This window comes from Cibotium barometz, chromosome 6 (genome assembly GCF_041138505.1).
Source record: "Cibotium barometz isolate CiBa-2024 chromosome 6, ASM4113850v1, whole genome shotgun sequence".
Lineage (NCBI taxonomy): Eukaryota > Viridiplantae > Streptophyta > Polypodiopsida > Cyatheales > Cibotiaceae > Cibotium > Cibotium barometz.
In genome coordinates, this window is record NC_141051.1 from 48,099,136 (window position 1) to 48,107,518 (window position 8,383).

An 8,383-nucleotide genomic window follows, 5' to 3' on the forward strand; every position below is an offset into this window, starting at 1 on the left:
AGAGGAGTTGCCAAAAGGAAAGGTGCTAGAATTATAGGAGTGATTCCATACTAGACAGATTACCAGTGGATCATCAGCTCAAGTTGTACTTGCACAACCACACAAAGCAGTATGAGGTAGCCCAAAATGAGGCAGCAAAACCTTAATGGAAGATTTACAAACAGAACACGCATCTAAAAAAGGGGCAGCACCATGAGCATATCACGTTAGCTCGATGAGCTAAAAACACTGAACAACAAAAGAAGGAGGTTTCCTCCCTGACAAGGTCCAAAGCTAAAGGGGGATGAGATAGAAGGTAGCTGTGGAGTTAAAGGAGCTGAAAACTTTTTATTAAAAAAATAGAACAAAAATTTGAAGAAGTGGAAAAAAGTAACAAAAATGGTTGCAACACTGGACTAGGAAGAGAGGCCATGTGTATATCCAATCCCAATGGACGCCACACAAATCAAGGAGTTGTATTGCAAAATCAAGTAGATGAATGATAAAGAATTTGACAAGGAGTTGTATTACAAAATCAAGTAGATAAATGACAAAGAATTTGACAACAAGGAGTGGATTGTGGGTGGAGAGCCAACATATCCAAAACTACAAAGCTAGTATGAACTATGCATTAATCACTTTGTGGTTTTGGACAAGAGCTGGTTACTCTGAAGTAGAGGCTTTGACAAAGGGAGTGGGAGGTGGAGTAGGCAAGGAAATATGCAAAAGTGCTAAAGAGTCTACACCCCTCCACCCATGAGTTCGACAAGATCTGGTTACTCTAAACCAGAGGCTTTGGCAAAGGCGGTAGGAGGTGGAGTAGGCAAGGAAATAGGAAAAAGTGTCAAGGCAGAAATCCATAAGCTCAAAACAAAAAACATGCAACAAAGCAAACAACACTCTATGCAAAGCAAACAACAATCCGTGCATGTAGCCCTACTGGAGGAGAAGGAAAAAGTAACAAAAATGGTTGCAACACTAGACTAGGAAAGGAGGCAATATGTACGTCTAATCCCAACAGATGCCACACGAATTGAGGAGTTGCATCACAAAATCAATCAATGATGAAGAATTCGACAATTGTGCAGAGCTAGTAGATCCAAAACAACAAAGCTAACATAAACTATGCACTCGAGATTATGCATCAATCACTTTGTAGAGGCTTCTGGGAGATTACTAGGCACATGATGTAAGGGCACCAATGCAAGAGAAAGAAAGAAAGAAAGTTATCTTAATGTCTACGGAAGACCCCAAGGGTCTATGAGACCAAAAGTAATACAATGGTACCATGAATTACTGAGCCATGGAAAACTGAAAGAAAAAGTAAAACGAAAACATCTGACAGTACAAGTGATCAACAGATGATCCTGTGTAGACTGAGATATGCTGTGATCAACTAATGACGATAACCACCTTTGGCAAAACCGATCTGATGGTGGAGGGAATGTCAGAGCTCTGTGATGGTAGCATGTCATGTCGGCGGAGAACCTCACGAATCCGTCTCTGTGTGGCGGACGGTCCTGATGCTTTGCGTCACGAACGTCTGGCTTGCAGAATGAATTGAGTTCTCTTGCTAAGAACTCCTCTGGGGCGTGGAGCTGGAGCATGGGTACGAGTGGTGGGATCTGATGTCATAGTAGAGGAACTGTTTGAGGGCAGTAGATTTCGATGTGGATGTGTGTACCACAAAGAAATCTATGATGGCACTCTGAGAGAGAGAGAGAGAGAGAGAGAGATGGATGCCCTGATTTCCCTCTTCTTTAAGATGTTGGCTTATTGATTGCATCAATTTTAATTAACTTACTCACTGAAATACAATAAACTCACCCAGATCTTTGAAAAAAGATGTTTCCAATTCATATGCTAACAATGAGTTATCTTCCAAAAAGAGACTTTTACAATTCACATGCTACCTCTGAGAGCAGTCTTCCAACAAAAAGATAGGTGTGTAGATTGTGTACCCTGCCTTAATTGCCTACATCCAATTGTAGACTATCTACCGTATCTTAATTACATAGTGATTCCATAGCCGCAAATTATCGCACTACCTAGGGGTGCTAGTGAGGTATCCCTGTTTCTTAAATGCTTGTCTCTGATCTTTTCAAACCTTGCTGCATGAGCAATTCAATGTGCAGTAGTGGGCACATGCATTTGGACATTTTGGGTGCTGATGGTTTGGGCTCCCTCCCATAACACTGATCGAAGTTATGTTGTAAACATTGCTTGTTGCCTCTCCCAAGCTTGTCTTTGTTCTTTTGCCTGGCTACCTTCAACTCTTTGTTGTTGCCTCAACCGATTTGTGGCTTCAGTTGCTCTCCTTTTCTCCTCTTTTTGCCGCCTCCTCTCCTCTTTGCTTCTCTCAATCTTTGTTTTCTTTGCACTTTTAGCCCTCATAGTTGCAATGTAGTGATCAGATGTGATGATTAATGAGTTGCTATGGTCCACATATGCTTCACCATGCACCCTTGTAATGGTCACATTCTCACGAGGGATTCTCAGCAGATCAACTACTCTAGGAGCTAGTCCACCTTCAGCCTGAGTGCAAGATCCCATGTTGTTAAGGGTTTCAATGACAGATCCCATGTTGTTAAGGGTTTCAATGACATTACCCTCCAAATCTTGTACCACTTGGATAGTTGGTAGTTCAGGGCTGGTTGGAACCTGGTGGCTTGATGGTACTTTAAGACCAGCTGGTACTTCAGGGCTTGCTGGAACCTGGCTAACCTCTGGCCCCACTTCTGGCACTTCTTCAATGTCTTCCTCCTCATGCTGCACTTGTTGTATGCATGTCACCTCAATATTGTTGCAAGGCATTTGAGAAAAACTTAATGCATTCCCATTCAATGGCCATATCCCAGTAGCTCTGAATCCAGCCTTTATGTTAGACTCTGTGAGTGTGGAAGCTAGTGCTCAAGAGGATATGCTTGCAAGATCAGTCTTAGAAACTTGAGGACAAAAATTATGCATCATCCAAACTGGCCTCTCCTTGTTGAAGTTTCTCTTGAATGATTTGAAAACTGAGACATCAAGGGGCTGCAACTTGTGGGGGGATGTATGTGCCGGCAAGGTGATGATGTCCACACCCCCTTTGCCACCACATCAAGGCCTGTGTGGCTGCCATGCCCATCAATGATCAAGAGGTGTCTATTGGTTGCAGAGACCCCATTCGGAAGGGAGCACTAGAAATGCTCCAGCCATGCTGTAAATAATTGTCCCGTCATCCATGCTTTGTTTTGCATGGACATAACTGCTCCATCTTCACATTGGCTCAGGTAATTGTATAGCCCACTTCCATTTGAAGATGCAATAGCCAGGCAATTCTTTTCCATCAGCATTCACACAACATAGCATTGTGCACCATTCACGTGAATCTGGTCATAATCCATACACCTATCGTGATCCTTTGCGGGCTAACACTTTCATCCCTCGATCCCTCGATCCTTGTACAGTCTCATCAGCATTCCATATATTAGATGGTGGGTAGTGGTGCATATTGTACATTGTCTCCAAGTTGTTATGGAATGTGGCCACAATCTCTGGACGTAGATTCACTGCCCTACTATGGTCTAGGGGCTGAGCCACTCTGAAAGTGAGCTCTGGATGACGCTTTTTGAAAGCATCCCACCAATTTTTCCTAGGCACACCATTTGTGAATGGAGTGTGTCTAGTCTGACATACTTCAAGGTGACTTTTAGGCCCAGGTCATAGACTGTTATCCCCCTTCCACACTCTTGCATGCCAAAGCACCATTCCATAATAGTTGTCTCCTCTTCAAGGGTGAGGATAGTGGCAGCCCCTTCCGCTTTTTGTTAGTCCTCCCTTCCAACCATGCTAAAAGTGCAAACCAACTCATGCCCCACCTACGTGTACATGCATGCATTGACATTCCAGCATGATGTGCCTCCATTGCTACTGCCATGTCTTCTTCAGTCTCCACGAATGCTCAACTCTCTTCTTAGGAATTGGTGGCTGGCCTGGAGTTGTAATTGTAATTGGCATTGGTGACGTAGGAGTGGGAGGTTCAGATTCCTTGGCTTGAGAAGTGGGTCCGGTTGGTGATGAGGACCTATTAATTGGTGATATCGGAGTGGGAAGTGAAACTTCATTCACCTCCAAAGATGGGCCTCTTCTTAGTGGTGCTATGCACCTGTTGGTTGATTGCAAGGACCTTGTTCATGGACCCTTGAGGACACTCTCAGCTTATTGTATTGCATCACTAAAGTTAAGGTGGCTACTTGAATGGGCTATGTAGATGGGCTAATGTAAGCAGCATATAAGAATTTCAAACCATTTTATAGGTAGGTGGCAAGCAAGTGATTGGTGGGTTTAACATAGGATGGATTGGGCCGTTGATCTTCAAGGCTCAATGGCATCCATCCTTCAACGCCATTTTGTGCATCCAATTTGTATTTGTTGCAGGTTATGAAGGCTTTAGGTGATGTACGTATAAGAAAGAATTGTTGTACCAATAGGAGGGCATGCATAGGGGGCGGGCAGGAACTACTGTACGAGAAGCAGGGCAGGTGCCTATTGTGCTGGGCGTGCCCAGCCACTTCATTAGTGCCAGCTTATTTTATCACTGGTTTTTTAATTTATTTAAAAGGGGTAACTGAGGCCTTAAGTTTATGGGGCCCTACTGGCGGGCTCCCCTTTACTGGCCCCTTTACCCTATTACTTAGATTCTTGGTTGTAACAGTTGGAGTGGACTATGTAAGCATTCGAGCTAATTGTGATAACTTCTTCTTCTCGGGAACACTTGCATACTGAGTTTAGCCATTCTTGAGAAACTACACATTCTTGCACATAATGCATAGTCATTCATTCAGTAGGATATGTAGTTTTAGTTCTTAGCTGCATATCTGTCTACCTGTGTGCCGGACTCCCTCTTACTCTATTCTCTTCTTTTCTCTCTCAACTATAACTCAACACATGCATGCGTGTGTGTGTGTGTCAAACTCTGTGTTTGGTTGGCGATCCTGCAGATATGTTATATAGGCATTAACAAATTTGTCCAATCCGCTATCCACCTGGACTATGTTGTCATATATCGGTATAGCCCACCAACATGTGCCAAAACATTACAAGTCCTACAACCAGCAAAATTATGTTAATTGGTAAAACAACATCTGAAAAAGAAGGTTACAAGAAATTAAAAAGAGGTTGGAGTAGTAGGAGGTTTAAGAAAGGAGAAGGAAGCAATAATAGAGGAGAAGGCAATAAAAAATACTACTTGGGAAATTGGCAAGATAAGCAAGGATATACATAAGATAAATTGAAAGGGAAAGAACAAAATAGAAGAGGAATCAAAAAGCTCCTACCGAGAAAATTCAAGGGATTGTTTTGAGGATTTAAGGACAACACAGAGGTAGGATAGACAATACGAGCAGTACATTCTATCCTACCTCTATATACTATGAGTAGTAGTATAAGGAGGCCATGTCCAATTTTGAGGACATGGTCTTCTTATACTACGAGTATAAGGAGGCCATGTCTAGTTTTGAGTACATGGCCTCCTTATATTACGAGAAGTGTAAGGAGGCCATGTCCATGTAGCATTGATATGGTAGTGATGTGTGAATATAGGCTAATAAATGAGCTGAGGCACTTCTTCCCTCTTTAGGAGGTTCCCTCCCCCCCCCTGAGGGTATGTATGCACTCTTATGAGTGTGTAAGTGATATTATCATGTCACATCAGTTATACCTCATTCATTCTCATCAATCTACTTTGAGTATTGTGCTTCCATCTATCTCTCCTTGCTTGCTACATCTATGTATGTTGCTACATTGATCTCCACTCCAACAATTGGTATCAGAGCATGTTAACTTGGCTCTCACCCCCTTGTTATCTTCTCCTTGAGTTGCTCTTTTGATTGCCTTCTTCGATTGAGCTGTCCTCTTAGGTGGAGAAAATATACCATATAGTGTTTTGTTGACTACTATGACCATTAGTGTTTTTGCGTGTTTTGAAGCGTTTTGAACTCATTTTGAGGGCTTGTTCACATGCTATAAGGTTTTCATAAGCATCTCGAGGGAATGTCAACTCAAACTATTGTTTGATTTTGGGTTTTCTGTATAACAATAACAACATTTTGTGTGCAAACAGGGCTGTTGTTGTCTTTGACATCACATCTTCGAGTTCATCTTTAATAGCTTTAACAACATCGTCAACATTATCATCAATTTTTGTATTCCTGCTAAGTAGTATTTCTACACTCTACACTTTATAAATTTTTATACATTTTGCAGGTTTCCATTGTCACATCATTGATAGAGCCATTTTGGTTATATGCTAAGTATTATTTCCACACTCTACACTTTATAATTTTTCATACACTTTGCAGGTTTCCATCATCACATCACTGGTAGAGCCCATTTGGTTATATGAAGTGGGCATTGGCACCACCTATAAGTAGTTGGGATTTTTGTATTCTATGTCAAAGATGAGCTATTTATAGGTAGTGATGTATTTGGTATGCTCACTGAGGATAAGCTTAAGGGGACCAACTACCCATTGTGGTCCTATATGATGTGTCATGTATTGGTTACCAAAGGGCTTTGGAATGTTATTATTAGCATTGAGGCGTACCCTATGTTACCCACATATTGGTTAACACATTTTCGACGACAACTATGTTCGCACACTTATGTAATGGGCGCCTGTGCTATATTGTAAATCCCGCCATTTGATGAGGGAAATGCCCTAAAGACGGTCCCAAGTATTGAGCTTCAAATGACATACAAGGTCAGTTGGCTAAACCATAGAGAAAAGCCTTATAACTATGTTTTGGGCACCCTGGGTCACTTACTCCTAGGCGGCCTAGTGGGAAAAGGCTTGGAACTATAAAAGCCAATTTCTCTTGTTTGTAACTCATTCTGCCATTTGTGCAATAGAAGTGGAGTGTTCTCTCTCTCCCTCTCTCTTGCAACTCTAATCTAGCATATGTGGCGTGCTTAGGGTTAGGGTTTGGGAGCGATTAGTGCTTTCCTCTTGCTTCCTCTCTCTCTTTCTCTCTCTTGAGTGATTAGTCTAACACGCGATCCTCTTCCATGGAGATTCCACGCGAGAGAGCTTGTATCACCCATTGGATTAGAGCAACTACCTCGGTGTGACGAGTGGTCAAAATTCACTAATTTAGAGATAGCCTCTAAGCTTAGGCTTATCCCACCCACCTAGCATTAGAGGGGGTCTTAGTTGTCTCCCACTTACTTCTCTCCAATTTGAAATTCAAATTCAAATCCAAAATTTCAACTTCAAATTCAAACTTGCCATGGGCGTTCCACACTTGCCATGACCGTTCCAACCTAAAGCTATGGACGTACATTCATAAGCATATGGCCGCACCAAAAAACTTATAAAAAAAAAACTTGCCATGACCGTTCCACACTTGCCATGGCCGTTTCAACCTAAAGCCATGAGTCATATGGCTGTATCAAAAAAATAAAAATAAAAAACTTGCCGTGGCCATTCTACACTTGCCACAACCATTCCAACCTAAAGCCATGGGCATTTGCTTGTGAGCGTACGGCCGTTACCAAACCCCCAAAAAAAATTTCCTTCAAAAAAGTTAAAATTTTCAAATCCTTTGAGGTACTTTTGGTCTACCTCCCTGACTCACTAGGGTTGTTTTTACATGTGTAAAACGCCTCAAAAGACCACTTTTAACCTTAAGGGTGCATTTACACACAAGGTAAAAGTGAGCTAAAACTCTTATTTTGGGCTTGCGTGCACACCGTTGAAGCTTCTTTAAGCTTCCTCACACACCATGGACACCTTTCAGTCATGGTTGCATGTCCCCAATGCCTCCATTCCATTCGGCGGCACCCCGGCACCTCAATTTCTCATTCACATATGATCGCCATGCCCCACATGCTTGGTGGGGAGGGAGAAACGATGTTTGAAGAGCCCTCATCTAGTGGGGCCCCTCCATACATGCACCCTAGCATGGATAGACGCCCCAAGCACATTCACATACCCTCTTCTCTATCCACCATGGATAAACGTCTTAAAGACGCTCCCAAGTATTGAGCTTCAAAGGACAGACAAGAGGATCTTTGGTCAGTTGCCCAAACCATAGAGAAAAGCCTTGCAATTATGTTTTGGGCACCCCAGATCACTCATTCTCCCATTTGTGCAATAGAAGTGGAGTGTTCTCTCTCTCCCTCTCTCTTGCAATTCTAATCTAGCATAAGTGGTGTGCTTAGGGGGTTAGGGTTTGGGTAATAGAAGTGGAGTGTTCTCTCTCTCCCTCTCTCTTGCAATTCTAATCTAGCATAAGTGGTGTGCTTAGGGGGTTAGGGTTTGGGAGTGGTGCTAATCACTTGTTCCCTCTTACTTCCTCTCTCTCTTTCTCTCTCTTGAGTGATTAGGCTAACCAACGTGATCCTCTTCCTGGAGATCCCACAC

General features: G+C 42.6%; 1 pseudogene; it reads right to left on the reverse strand.

Annotated features, from left to right (window-relative positions):
* Positions 1 to 2,184: 2,184 nt before the first annotated feature.
* Positions 2,185 to 3,459, reverse strand: LOC147637814 (uncharacterized; annotated as a pseudogene).
* Between the last annotated feature and the right edge of the window lie 4,924 nt (positions 3,460 to 8,383).